Source organism: Panthera leo, chromosome C2 (assembly GCF_018350215.1).
Source record: "Panthera leo isolate Ple1 chromosome C2, P.leo_Ple1_pat1.1, whole genome shotgun sequence".
In the NCBI taxonomy this organism is placed as follows: domain Eukaryota; kingdom Metazoa; phylum Chordata; class Mammalia; order Carnivora; family Felidae; genus Panthera; species Panthera leo.
Window position 1 is genome coordinate 11,572,119 of NC_056687.1, and position 14,245 is coordinate 11,586,363.

A 14,245-nucleotide genomic window follows, 5' to 3' on the forward strand; every position below is an offset into this window, starting at 1 on the left:
AAATTAGTTAGTTAGCATTGGGCTCTGGGATGACAGCACAGAGCCTGCTTGGGATTCTCATTCCCCCTCTCTCTCTCTCTCGAGATAAATAAACAAACTTAAAAAAAAAGTGGGGGGGGACTGTCATTTAAAGAAAAAAAGGGGTTACCACCAGTCCCCTTCCATATGATCATCATTTATGATGAGAGTGTTGGGCATGTGTTTTCCTGCCCAACACTCTTCTTCTCCCAGTTGATCCCATTTTCCCTCCTTCGGTTAATTCCAGGAATTTAGGTACCAGTCTCAACAACTGATGGACCCAAGAGCCCAGGACAGTCAATGAGAGCTCCACATTCGCTTGGCCATGAGGACTGCTTCGGGCATGTGATCAAGCCAGGCCAATCAGAACCTTTGGACTTGACAGGTGTGTGAGTCAATAGATTTTCTTTTTTTCTTAAGACAGTTTGTGCTTCTTCCACGTGCAAATAAAAAAGATCAGCAAATACAGTTATAAATAAGGAAAACTGTAGCACTGGATTTTGTCTTCCTTCTCTACTACAACCCTTTTCTTCCCTTTCTATCACTTTTCTTTTTTCCCTCCCCACCCAACTTCTTAGAATAGTGAACTACTTAAACTTGGCACTGAGTTTTTATGACATCACCATGAGACAGAAAGCTAATCTATGATAAGCCTACTTCCAGGTAAATCAAGCTGTGATTCATTTTCTTGGTATTTAGATATTAAAGTCAAGAGTCTTGTTTCAGCGGTTTGACCAGAACACACCTGAACAGGTATCAAACTCACCGCCTACATGAACACACGACAATACTTTCCATTGTGAATACCTCTAGTATCATTTTTTGCATGAGGCCAAAATGCTATTTGTATGTGAAGGGAAATAACACCACTGAAATTCTAGGACATTTGGAAGTACATTCCAAATCTCTTCCTTCCTGTTGTCCCTCTGCTAAAGATCTGAACTGGTTTTTCTTGTGTGCTTTTTTTTAAAATTTTTTTTTTAATGTTTATTTATTTTGAGGGAGAGAGAGACACAGTGTGATCAAGGGAGGGGCAGAGGGAGAGGGAGACACAGAACCTGAACTGGGCTCAGTCTCTGAGCTATCGGCACAGAGCCCGATGCAGGGCTCGAACTCACAAACTGAGAGATTATGCTTAACCGACTGAGCCACCCAGGTGCCCCTGAACTGGTTTTAAAAGAGGTGAGAAGTGGCATCCACATCTGCAAAATGACCTTTCCAATAAAATCATGATTACCTGAATTAAATTGTGTACTTCTGTGTTTCCTGCAATCCTTAATTTCCCATGTTATTGTTACATGGTTAAAAAATAATGAAAAATTCACAACTTTTTCAGAAGAAACGTAAGAGACAAGGTAGTATTATAAAATGAATACAGTGCTGGGAATGAGAAGGATCCTTGATGACATGAACAGTAACCCACCTCATCTGGCTTAGGCTTCTGCAAAAGGAGAAAGAAGGGGGGATATTGAGAGTACAGGAGTATTTCACAGAACTCAGAAACAGGAATGCAGCCAGCCCCAGAAAGCAACGAAGAAAAGGTTTAAAGCTATCAGACTCAGGCAGCGTTCTTCTCTTTCTGCGTCTCTCCAGATACGTGCTTTATTCTCTCCATCTACAAACCACCATTCTCTCTCCCCAGACAACAGAACATAACTGCCTTTGACTCCCAAGTGTTTTAACCTTGTGGCCATGAGCATGTGAAGCTCAAACGCCTCTCTTTTGGGGCTATTTGCAAATTTCCAAGAAAGGAACACTGGTTGGGCTAGCCTGGGTCAGGTTCCCAGACCTCGTTCAATCCTCTCCACCATCTGTGGGGACGAAGAAGTTGGTAGGAAGCGGATGTTTGGTTAAAGGACAGATAAGGGATTCGTGTTGGGTCAGACACCACAGAAACTCCCACCACAGAATCCCGGTACTTAGTTTTTTCATCACCAAAATAAGGTGCATTTTAGACTTTTGCTAGCAGTCTAGAGTTTAAAAGAGCTTGAGAGAATTAAATTGAATTTAAGAGATTAGAACTTGGGGAGTTCACCTCAGTAATACAAGCTAAAAATAAATTACACATTCTAGAAGTAAAAATTGTCTTTTATAAATATCGGTCTATGTGAAAAACCCAAGAGAAATGAAAAATTTAAGACCCGTGAGATCTTAAAGAGCTGAGATTCTGTCTTGGGTCAAGGCTGGACATCTAGAGCAATGCCGGGACACAGGGCACATGGCCCATGTTCACCGAACAAACTCAGAACTTTCCAACTACTGTACTTTCAAATGGGTCACAGGTGTGCTCAGGTTTGGGGGATAATGCCTGCCATTAGGCCCAATTAGCAGGACTAATGTGGTACTAACTGTATATGATATTATGTTGATAAATGTTGAGAAATATGGAATAAATGACCAAAACACCCCTGGAGCACAGAGTTCTAGCAAGGTGGCTGGTTATCAAGGAAATCTGTAGAAGGGCCAATACGCATTCGATAAATGTTCACACTCACTCGTAGTAGTAGGAAAATGCAAGTTAAATAAAACTTAGATTTTTAAAAAATGGTTTTACCCAATCGTGGTGAGGGAACACAAAATAGGTCCACACTGCCAGGGGAACCCACTGGAGAGTAGTAGCAGCAAGCTGCTGAGGCCTGGAATATATTCCAATATATTAAGTGAAAAACGGGCTACACAACTGTATGTACGGAGATTATAAACTTGTAAGGCGACAATGACTGAAGTCAGCCCTTAGTAGGTCTGCTTTGCTTGAACCCCAGTGTGTTTATAAAAATTGTGGCCCACATAAAAATTGGGAGATTTCATATTAAAGCCGTACTTCTGGATTTCCAGCCTCTCTTGAAGAACTAGAAGGTATAGTAACAGCAACATGCATCCTCCCAGGGCCACGAATGAGTAGTCTGACAGACCCTGGGTTGCCCCATCCCTGGACCATCTTCAGTGCCCTGATCCCTAACACGCTGTCATGCCTCCCAGACTGAGAAGCTCACACACCGAACTTCCTGAGAAATTTGAGCAGGTTGACCCCTCACAGCGTATGAATAGTCATCGCTGGATAGTGAGAAAAGGCCCACTTTTGTTTTTCTTTTTCTTTTCAAAACTTTTCTTCAATACACATGTATTGCTTTTGGAGTGAAGAAAAAAAAAAACGTTATTTTTTAAAATACTGAATCACAACTGCAATATTACTTCATCTAATGAGACCAAAACAACTAAAGATAACAGATAATGACTGTGGTTTAAAACTAATTGAACTAAGGAAGTAATGTAAGGTTACAATTACTGCAGTATTTCCCTCCCTTTGATACTAATTAAAACACCAGCTTGGACAGACAATAGCAGCGGTTTACAAATGAGACCTTCCTCAAAGCGAAGAGCTATAGACACTCAAGCCATAAAACACCTATTTTAAGGATTCAGTTCCCTATATTTGAAGTTTCTTTCACCAAAAAATGTAAACAGAAAATCTCTACCAGAAATCTGTATTTAGGGGTGCCTGGGTTGCTCAGTTGGTTGAGTGTCTGACTTCGGCTCAGGTCATGGTCATGCAGTTCATGAGTTTGAGCCCTGCATCAGGCTCTGTGCTGACAGCTCTGAGCTTGGAGCCTGCTTCAGATTCTGTGTCTCCCTCTCTCTCTCTCTGCCCCTCCCCTGCTTGCACATGCGCTTGCGCTCGTGTGTGTGTGTGTGTGTGTGTGTGTGTGCGCGCGCGCGCGCGCTCTCTCTCAGAAATAAACGTTAAAAAAAGAAATCTGTATTTATAATACCAATTAACTTAATGCTTAAAGAGTTAAATTATTCCTGATCTTTACTTTACATTGTTTTATTTTATTTGATCAATGATGGCAGCAGTTTAACGAGAATGTTAAAAAGTTTATGCAAATCACCATGCTTCTCACCCTATCCAGAGTATCTTCACCGTAAAGAAAAACCACAAGGCTAGGTAGAATGTCAACATTCACAGATGATGGAAGGTAGTCAATTCAACATTTCTCTTGCTCTCCTGCAAGGCATTCCCCACATGACATCCAGAGTGATCCTTTTAATTTTTTTTTAACATTTATTTATTTCCAAGAGACAGAGAGAGACAGAGCACGAGTGGGGGAGGGGCAGAGAGAGAGATATTGAGAGAGAGAGAGAGAGAGAGAGAGAGAGAGACACAGAATCCGAAGCAGGCTCCAGGCTCTGAGCTGTCAGCACACAGCCCAACGCGGGAGCTCGAACCCACGAACTGTGAGATCATGACCTGAGCCGAAGTCCTATGCCCAAACGACTGAGCCATCCAAGTGCCCCCAGAGTGATCCTTTTAAACAAAAGCAAAGCATGGAACTCCCCTGCTTAAAACTTACATTAGTTTCCTACTTCCACTGATTGAATAAAATCCAAACCAGCCGTCCCCTTTCTTCCTCACCTGTCTCTCCTGTGCTCACCGCACTTGGGTGACTCTGGCCTCCAGACAGTCAGGTCCTCAAACACTAATCTATTCAGCATGCTGACAACCAACTGCTGAGTGCTCATGCACTGTTCTAGGTCCTGGGGATAAAGCAGAGAACAACACAGACAAAATTCCCTGCCTTCCTGAAGCTTACATCCTAGTAACCTCTCTAACACGTTCTGTTCCTCCTCAATTTCTGTAATCATTTAAAGAATTTTAAGACAATTATAATGACTATATTTGAAGGTATGTGAAAATACTACCTATTATAAGTGTATTATCATTTTCTGACTTTGTTTAATAGTAATTATCATAAGCAAAGGAGACAGGAGAAAAAAAAGAGGGGGATCTTTACTCACAGAAACTTGATATACCAGGAATGGCACTGATTTGTCAATTTTTGAAAGTTTGTCTCATACTAGCTCTACAGCTTTTATATGTCAGTGACCAAAATGTAATATCTCAACTGTGCCCAAATACAGCAGTGGGGTCTAAACAATTCCAGAAACTGAAAGATTACTTGTTTTCAAAATCTATTATCTTAAGTTTGCAGCAGAAATTGATTTTTATAAAACACTGAATCCGGGGCGCCTGGGTGGCTCAGTCGGTTGAGCGACTGACTTCGGCTCAGGTCATGATCTCGCAGTGTGTGAGTTCGAGCCCCGCGTCGGGCTCTGTGCTGACAGCTCAGAGCCTGGAGCCTGCTTCTGATTCTGTGTCTCCCTCTCTCTCTGCCCCTTCCCCACTCATGCTCTGTCTCTCTCTGTCTCAGAAATAAATAAACATTAAAAAAAAAAAAATTAAAAAAAAACAAAACACCGAATCCACAACGAACAGACTTTTATCATAGATAATGCACAGGAACGGTGTTGTGTGTTTATACAACGGCTTATGATACAAAACAGGGCCCTTGTCAGAACAGTGTAACTGTTCGGGAAGTTTGCCTGGGAGAAAAGTAATGAGCCCTCCACACACACACACACACAGACAGACAGACAGAAAAAACAAGGGGATCCACTGGCATCTTGTTTCCTATGCTTTTACCACAAGAGCCAGGGTCCTCCTGAAGTAGGTTGGTTGGAGCATGGCACTAAAAGCCAGGTGGCTGCATTCACTTCCATGAGCTGTATCCACGTCTTGCAAATCCATGCCACCGCTCACCAGGACACTTGCAGACCAAGGATGAACAAAACCATCACAGACAGAGAAACAAGTCAAAATACGCAGTAAAGCAAGAGGATCAAAAGCACTGCCCTCCGGTATGAAGGAGAGGGCGTTTAATTTTAACCACCAAGGATTAAAAAAAAAAAAACAACAAAAAACTGACCAACTGCCATGACCTTGTTATTTTCACAGTCCTATTCAGCTGAATCCCAAACTCCATCACATCCCTCAGTACACACTCCTCGTAGAGTGAAATGTACCTGAGCACCGTTCCCACACAACCTTGGTGGAACCCCACACTACACAATAGTGAGAATGGGTGTCAGTGACCAGCTTAACACTGAGCCCGTGGCAGTCCTACCTCAGCACAGGCAAACTCAGGCCAAGAGACCTAAAGCCAGAGCGATTTCACCAATGCTCTCTCTGGGCCAAGAAGCTAGTAAGATAAGCTGCCAATTATTAATTCTACTAGGAAAAGGTCAAAAGAGCACTGATGAATTTAAGTAGTTTAACGTGTTTCAAATTCACCTTGTTAGAAGGCTACAAACCTTAGCAACAAAATGTTAATGATATTCTACCATCATGTTTATTAGGGTTTTTTGTTTTGTTTTGTTTTTTAACGATCTCCCAATGGATCTCTGACATCTCTCCACAGTGAGGGCTTCACATTCCTGAAGTGAACTTCCAACAGGCTGCTTCAAATCTCCAAACTGGCCAACATCGAAATGTTTGGACAGACGCTCTGCTGTCTCCCTGATCGTACACCTGGATGCAATCATGTTTCCAAGGCAAGGCCACATTACAAGTGAACTGCTTTTTCAAATTTCACTAGTCTCCTCTGTGATTCTACTCCAGCTTTCCACGCAGGGGCACTTTAGGAAAACCACTACAGAGGAAAGACTAACAAGCTGCTGAGAGGTGAATGTTAGACAGTAGACGAGGCTTGTTGGTGAGCTAATTTATACTACTGACTTCTCAATCTTGAGAGGGACTCCAATTTGTACCCCGCCTGATCCATAAACTAATACAAATCAGGGAATCTCTAGGTTATTCCAGAATAGAAATCAGGAATGTAAAAAATACCCCAAGGCCTAGAAATCACGTCCAGGGAACAGGCAATCCAGCACTGTGGCTGAGAGTTTGGGCTCTGGCATCAACACATCTGGGCAGCCACTTACTGGCTCTTTAAGTTCCTTAACTACTGGTACCTTAGTTTCCAAGGCGTATTCATCTAAAAAAGGGCAGTTTTGTAAAGATTGAGTGAGTTAGATTTGCAAAGATTGAGTGAGTGTTTATAAAATGATGCAAAAGGACTTGCTAAATGTTAACTATCACTATCATGGGTGTATGAATTTGCAGACTTTCCAGATCCTACTCCTGAACAGGTTACATTAACATGCCATTCTTCTTCCTAAAAATAATAATAATTCACTACGTTTGTTATTGGTTAAGTCACTCTACAAAAAAGGAAGTAGGAGAGAACACAGAACTCTCATCCCCCACTACAAGAATGTAAACTGCTGGGGTACCTGGGTGGCTCAGTCGTTTAAACGTCAGACTCTTGATTTTGGCTCAGGTCATGATCTCACAGTTCGTGAGACTGAGCCCCACGTCCAGCTATGTGCTGACAGTGTAGAGCCCACTTGGGATTCTCTTTCTCTTTCTCTCTGTCTGCCCCTACCCCTGCTTCAGCTCTTTCTCAAAATACATAAACATTAAAAAAAAAAAAAAATGTAAATTGCTACAACTTTCCTAAATGGCAATATGTGTCAATAAAACCTTACAAACCAGCATGTACTGTACTTTGATTCTGCAACTTCGCTTCTAGAAACTTATCCGAAGGGAAAAAAATGTCTCAAGAGTATACAGAGATGTATGTAGGAGTACAATAACTATAGAGTTATTGATAACCTCGGGGGGGGGGGGGGGGAGGAAACAAAATGATGTCTAATAAAAATTAACTGGTTAAATTATCACATATAAAATGGGATCTTATTCAGTTATTAAACTTATAACTGTCAATATTGACACAGAAAGATTCATGGTAAGGTGTTATGTTAAGCAAAAATCAAAACAAGAAAACAAACAAAAAAAACCAAGTTATAAAATAATATGTTTAGCAAGATCCTATATTTGTTACCAAAAACTGTATATAAAAAGCCACATGCACACAAAGAGAGGGTTTGGAGGGATACTTACTGAGTTAGTGGACTTATGAGTATTTTATAGTTTTCTTTTTACTTCTCTGTATTTCAATTTTTTCTACCATAAAGATGCGATTTTTTTAATCTTTATTTATTTTTGAGAGAGAGACAGAGCAAGCAGGGGAGGAACAGAGAGACAGGGAGACATAGAATCTGAAGCAGGCTTCAGGCTCTGAGCTCTCAGCACACAGCCAGAGGAGGGACTCAAACTCAGATCATGACCTGAGCCAAAGTTGGATGCTTAACTGACTGAGCCATCCAGGTACCCCGATGCGATTCTTTAAAATACAAGGGCTATTAATGGATTAGCAGTTTGGTTCTGAAATGTACAATTAAGCTAAAAGTGATGACAAGGTTTATCTTTATTTAGAACAAATATATACATATATATATTTACATAATATGTGATGGTTTATTAGACACTTTAAAAATTATAATGTTTATTTATTTTTTGAAAGAGACAGAGACAGAGTGTGAGCGGGGAAGAGGCAGAAAGAGAGGGAGACACAGAATCTGAAGCAGGCTCCAGGCTCTGAGCTGTCAGCACAGAGCCTGACGCGGGGCTCGAACTCACAAGCTGTGAGATCATGACCTGAGCCGAAGTCGGATGCTTAACCAACTGAACCACCCAGGCGCCCCTATTAGACACTTTTAATGGTTATTTTTCCAACTTAAAAATTATACATATTTAGTACCAAGAAATTAGCAAGAGACTTCTTTTTCAAGCAATGGATTTCTACTTACTACCATCAAGTGCAGTAGCACAAAAATTAAATGGATTAGCTTTTGAGTTTTATATAATTTTATATATTCCAATTCTTCTCATTATCCTAATTACCATTTATTAAGTGAACATATCTCAAGAACTTATGAAAGCACTTTGAAGTATTTAAAGTCAACCTACTATTATTATTCCCATTCAACTGAAAACACTGTAGCATTGAAAAGTTAAGGGATTAGAATAAAGTCGTAGACTACATACAGTCAAACCCAATTTTCTATAGAAATTTTACTCCTAGGGGCATGTACGTGGCTTAGTCGGTTGAGAGTCTGACTTTGGCTATTCGTGGGTTCGAGCCCTGCATAGGACTCTGTGCTGACAGCCTGGAGCCTGGAGCCTGCTTTGGATTCTGTGCCTCCCTCTCTCTCTGCCCCTCCCCCACTCACCCTGCCTCTTTCTCTCTCAAAAATAAACATCAAAAAAATTAAAAAGAATTTAGAGGCACCTGGGTGGCTCAGTCGGTTAAGCGTCCGACTTCGGCTCAGGTCATGATCTCGCAGTTTGTGAGTTCAAGCCCCGCATCGGGCTGTGTGTGGACAGCTCAGAGCCTGGAGCCTGCTTCAGATTCTGTGTCTCCCTCTCTCTGACCCTCCCCTGTTCACGCTCTGTCTCTCTCTGTCTCAAAAATATATAAACATTAAAAAAAATTTTTTTGTAATTAAAAAGAATTTAAAAAGAAATTTTACTCCTATTCAGCACCCTCAACTACATAATAGAAGCTGTTATTTATGGGGTCCTACAATGGATTCTGAAAGAAAGGAGTGAAGGTCATATCATATTAGGATGAAAATGAAATTGGAAAACATACCAATTTTCTGTATTTTTTGTAAACCAGTTTTCACAGCATTATGTTGGGCTGATAGCGTGTCAAATGGTATTTTGAGATACTGATAACATAGTAATTTACCACCACATTTTGAGTCTCTAAGCAGATATTTTGATAGGAGCCTTCTTTCCAGCTTAACCACCTGGAGCGTTCTCTGCTTGGGAAAGGTTCTCTACTTCCAGTGCCAACCAAACTTAGAGAAATGACTGGGCACAGTAAATGAGGCTCCTAATTTATAAAATGGTCAGTGACCACTGACCACTAAGTAATAAGACCAATTTTACAAAGAAAGATTTTATTTTTTAATGTTTATTTGTTTACTAGGGAAAGAGAGAGCACGCACTAGTGGGGGAGGGACAGAGAGAGAGAGGGAGACACAGAATCCGAAACAGGCTCTAAGCTCTGAACTGTAAGCACAGAGCCCTCGAACTCATGAACCGTGAGTCCATGACCTGAGCCAAAGTCCAACGTTTAACTGACCGTTTAACTGACCCAGGCGCCCCTTCCAGGCACTATTCTAATGGAGATAACAATGATGACCAAGCCTCTGCTCTTCTGAAAGGTATATTATACACAGGTGCATTACGTATCTGAAGGTCGTAGTCCGTTTTTTATTTGCAGCCAAAGATATAAAACTTCCTTTTTTAGGGGTTGCTGGGTGGCTCAGCAGGTTAAGTCAGACTCTTGATTTCAGCTCGAGTCATTATCTCAAGCCCCCGAATGGAGCACTGCACTGACAGCACGGAGCTTGTTTGGGATTCTCTTTCTCCTTCTCTCTGTCCCTCCTCCACATGCTCCCTTTCACCCGTTCTCTCTCTCTCAAACTAAATAAACATTAAAAAAAAAAAAACAAAAAAAAAAAACTTATGCTGTTACTTAAAAAAATTTGCTATCCACTTCAGGACATGGCCTTAGGAGGTGCTCATCAAGATGGAAACATAATGCCAGCTGTTCTCCAACTTTACTATTGCGGGAGAAATTCCTGGAGAACTTGTTCAAAAAACTGATTCCAGGGCCTCACTCCAGGAGTCTGATTCTGAGGTGAGATAACAGAAAAACCTGCATTTTTAACAAGAACCTCACTTAATGCTGATCTATGCGATCTGAGATCCGGACTCTGAAAAACCCACTAGTAGTAAGTGGAGCCATTCAGAAGAGAATAGCTGTAATGGCAGTGGGATTTGAACTAACATAAACCCAACCCTCGTGTAACTAATTCTGTATAATTCACAAAGCTAGCAAGTTAAAAAGATGAGAAGAATGGAGGAATTTACCAGCATCTCCTCAACGTCTTATGGCAGATTTGAATTTGCCTCAATCTAGGCATTTGGTGAAAAGAAGAACTTGAATTCTACCAATAGAATCAAGAATTAGGAAAAAAGAAATTTCTAGTCAAGTGCAAAAAAAAAAAAAATGCTAAGAGGGACAAACATTTCAGGAAACTAACTTGCTACCACTCATTTTATGCCCTATTTCACAATGCTTAGTATCTGAACAATCCACAGGGTTCCAAAGTACATCAAAAATTTGTTCATTTCCTCTCTTACTCAGGCAGAATAATAATAATAGAGTTTTGTGAAGGTGCCCCGTGTCTCAGCAATTTCAACAGATACATTCTTAGATAAAGAAATACCTTTTTAAAAAAGTTCTATCAGAAATGCTCCTTACTGAAGCTACTTAAAGTAGTTTTAAATAGTTTTAATGCAATCACTAGATTACTGTTCCTCATTTCCAATTTAGATTACTTGAAAATTCCTGGGTTCTTTACCAACCTCCTACAGAAAGAATTCTCTTCAACATTACAAATACGTACATTTTTGGTTATAAGCAAACACCTATCAGTGCAACATAAATATTTCAAGTAAACTAGAAAAAAAAATGTTTAAACAAAAACAGCATTTTGGTCTCTGAGATAGACAGGTAGAAATCCTAACCTTAAAGGGGTTGGGGGGTGATTAAGCCTCTGCACCTTAAGTAATCTAAAAATAAAGGCATCCAGGACAAATACATTCCTCCCATTTTAGAGGTTAAGAGTAGCACTTCACAAAACAGCTGGCCTGCTGGGTCCTGGCCCCAGTTCCTAACCTCAGATCCTGTCCACTACATAATCCATGAGATCTCTGAGCCCGTTCTTCATCCATTCAAAGGGATTAGTAACACTGCCTCTCCGTTAACGGAATTGAGATTTTCCAGACGCATTTGTTCGTACAGTGTTTTTATTATCTATTCTTTTTATTGTACTTTCTTTTATTACTTGGACGTTTGACCACGGACACAACAAGAGTAGGATGCCAGGAGATAAGCACAAAGAAACGCATCTGCCGGAGTGCGCATATATTTAAAATTCCAGGCTGGTGCTGCCTTCGGAATATCACGGATGATGACAAAGTTCTAAAGGAAACTTTCATATTAAGAGGCTATCAAAAATCTCCGTAGCCTCCCACCCAACAGAAAAAGACGCTAATTTATTTCTTCAAAAGCAAAGCCTTCTTTGGTATGAATCACAACAAAAGATGCCCATAGGAAATGTTATCTGCGAAGTTGTTTTCTAATCCAAAGGCAAACAGAAGTAAAGGAAGGTGCAAGCCATTCCTCGCTGGTTTCCTTTTCCTGGGAATTCTGATTACATTTCCTCGTTCAAGCAAGAAGAGACCGCAATTGTGCCTCGGGTCCACACCATAAAACCGCGTCTGTGCGTAAAGAAGGGAAGGAGAGGCGGCAGACACCGGGGACGCGCTACCACCGAAAGGAGAGCCGCTTTCTGTTAAATACCATCAGTCAGCCGAGGCAGGACGACTTAGGGCCAAACGGCATTGACCGCCCTTCACTGACAGGGATTTCGCAGGCACACGACACAGAAAAAGAGATGAGCCGGGGACTCGAGGCCCGAGGGAGAGGCGGGCGGCGCGATGCCGCTCCCCGCGAGCTCCGGATCCCCGGGAGGCTGGCGGGGAGGCGAGGCTTGGCCGGCCCGCCACGCTCAGGCGGCGGAGGGCAGCGAGGTCAGCCCTGGAAGGGCCGACCGCTCCACGCCCCCTGGGGAGGGAGGGGACCCCGTTCGGCCGGCCGGGACTGCGGATGCTCATTCAACCCGAAGCCCGTCCAGCGGTCGCCACCCCCTTGGCCCGCCGCGGCGTCCCGGCCTCCCGACGCGGGCCAGCCGGCCGCCCCGCCGCCGCCCCCGGGAGGCTGGGGAAGGACGAGGCGCAGGGGCGGCGGGTGCCGCGCCTCCCGGGCGCGCGGCAAAGGCTGAAGGGCGGCCCGAGGGACGCGCGCCGGCCCGAGGGACGGGCGCCCCGGGCGGCCATCGCGCCGACCCCTGCGCAGACCCCCGCCCCCGCCCCCGCTGCCTCCCAGTCCAGCCAGCTCCTCACCTCATCTCCAGGCGGGTCCGCGCTGCCGCCCCAGGGACAAATCAGTGCAGCTCACTTGCGGCGGAGAGGGACGCAGGAGCCTCAGCCCAACACACCATCCCCGCCCGCCTGCCCGCCTCTCCGTGCGTCCCGGAGCCCGCTAGGGATTCTCCCTCGCGAGCCGCCGTACTACGGAGCAACCAAGCTGCGCTCCCTCCCCTCTCCTCCGCTCTTCTCTACCTCCTTCTCTCCCTCCCTTGCTCCCTCGCTCCCACGTATCTCCTCATCTCCCTCCGTTGCCTCTCCCGCCCCCTTCCACCCCTCCATCTCCGCCCACAGATGGGTGGGGACGAACAGTCGGCCAATCGGAAGAAGGGGTCCGCACCTCCTTACCGCCCCCTACCGCTACCCCCGCCCACCGCAAGAACGGGAACGGCGGGCCGTAAAAAAAAAAAAAAAAAAAAAAAAAAATGGAAGAAGACGGAATGACAGCCAAATAAACCAATCATCAAGCGCAAAGGAGGCGGGGACTAGGACTCCCTCTTCTCCCTGCCCTCTTCCCAGAAGGTGTAACCAGAGGCTTCTGGTCTGGGATTTCCCTGACCGGAGTTATGGAGGTTTTGTTCCAAGGTTTTGTTGCATCTGTCCGTTGTCGTGCGAGGCAATAGGATGCAGTCAACTAAATTAGTTACAAAAGATTTTAAAGGAGAGAACAAGGAGGCGAAAAAGAGGCGGGCCACACTCCAGGGAAGGTGGTAGGGCAAATGGTTGGAATGAGGAAGGGTGTGGTCTTTAACATAAATTTGCATAAAACGGAACCTATCCGGGAGACTACAATTTCGTCCATGTATTTCGCCCCTGGTGTGACGATTCTCCTTCAAGCAGAGCATTCTGGGAGGTGTAGTTCCGAGTTCGGTTGCTATAGCGTTCTCCACAGCCTACGGTTCACGACTGACGAGCGACCTGCCCAATGGGAGCAGCGCCTGGGCCAGCAGGGGCGGGCTCTCTGCAAAAGGACTCCAAGGTGGCGGGCGGTGGCGGTGGCGGTGGCGGTGGCGAAGTTGCAGGCGGTTGGGGCGGCTCGGAGGCAGGTGAGCCCCCGGATCCGGTTTCTGTGTCTTGGGAAGCGGGGCTTTGGGCCTTGGACGCCTTGCGGAACTGTGCAACCCTGGGCTGAATGGTGGTTCGCGTTGCACCCCAACCCTAGACCCCCTCGGGCCCAGGCCTAGCTTAGCTGAGGCGGCTGAGGGGCGGGAAAGACTTGACGCGATTTCCTGGTCTTTACAGGTTTTGATTATAGGTTTTATCTCAGTTTGCATCTCCCTCTACCTTTATGGAGGCAAAAGTGTGGCAGTTCCCTTCCGCTGAATCCCCCAGATTGAATTTTTGCCCTCTGCTTTCTTTTTGTTCCTATAATTTGAGTTTTCCTTTCGCCCGTACAGTTTCTCTGCCACCACTTTT

The 14,245-nt window shown here is 44.0% G+C and overlaps 2 protein-coding genes across 6 annotated transcripts in view; one reads left to right on the plus strand and one right to left on the minus strand.

Annotated features, from left to right (window-relative positions):
- ITSN1 (intersectin 1) overlaps positions 1-13,048 on the minus strand; it is a 217,705-nt gene extending 204,657 nt beyond the window's left edge. For all 5 annotated transcript variants that reach the window (XR_006192990.1, XM_042903100.1, XM_042903097.1 and 2 more), the window contains exon 1: positions 12,806-13,048. The gene's annotated coding sequence lies outside the window, so the exon portion shown is untranslated. The remainder of the gene's footprint in view (positions 1-12,805) is intronic.
- A 693-nt stretch (positions 13,049-13,741) lies between these two features.
- Positions 13,742-14,245, plus strand: part of CRYZL1 (crystallin zeta like 1) — a 33,686-nt gene continuing 33,182 nt past the window's right edge. Inside the window, exon 1 of the mRNA XM_042955623.1 lies at positions 13,742-13,875. The gene's annotated coding sequence lies outside the window, so the exon portion shown is untranslated. The remainder of the gene's footprint in view (positions 13,876-14,245) is intronic.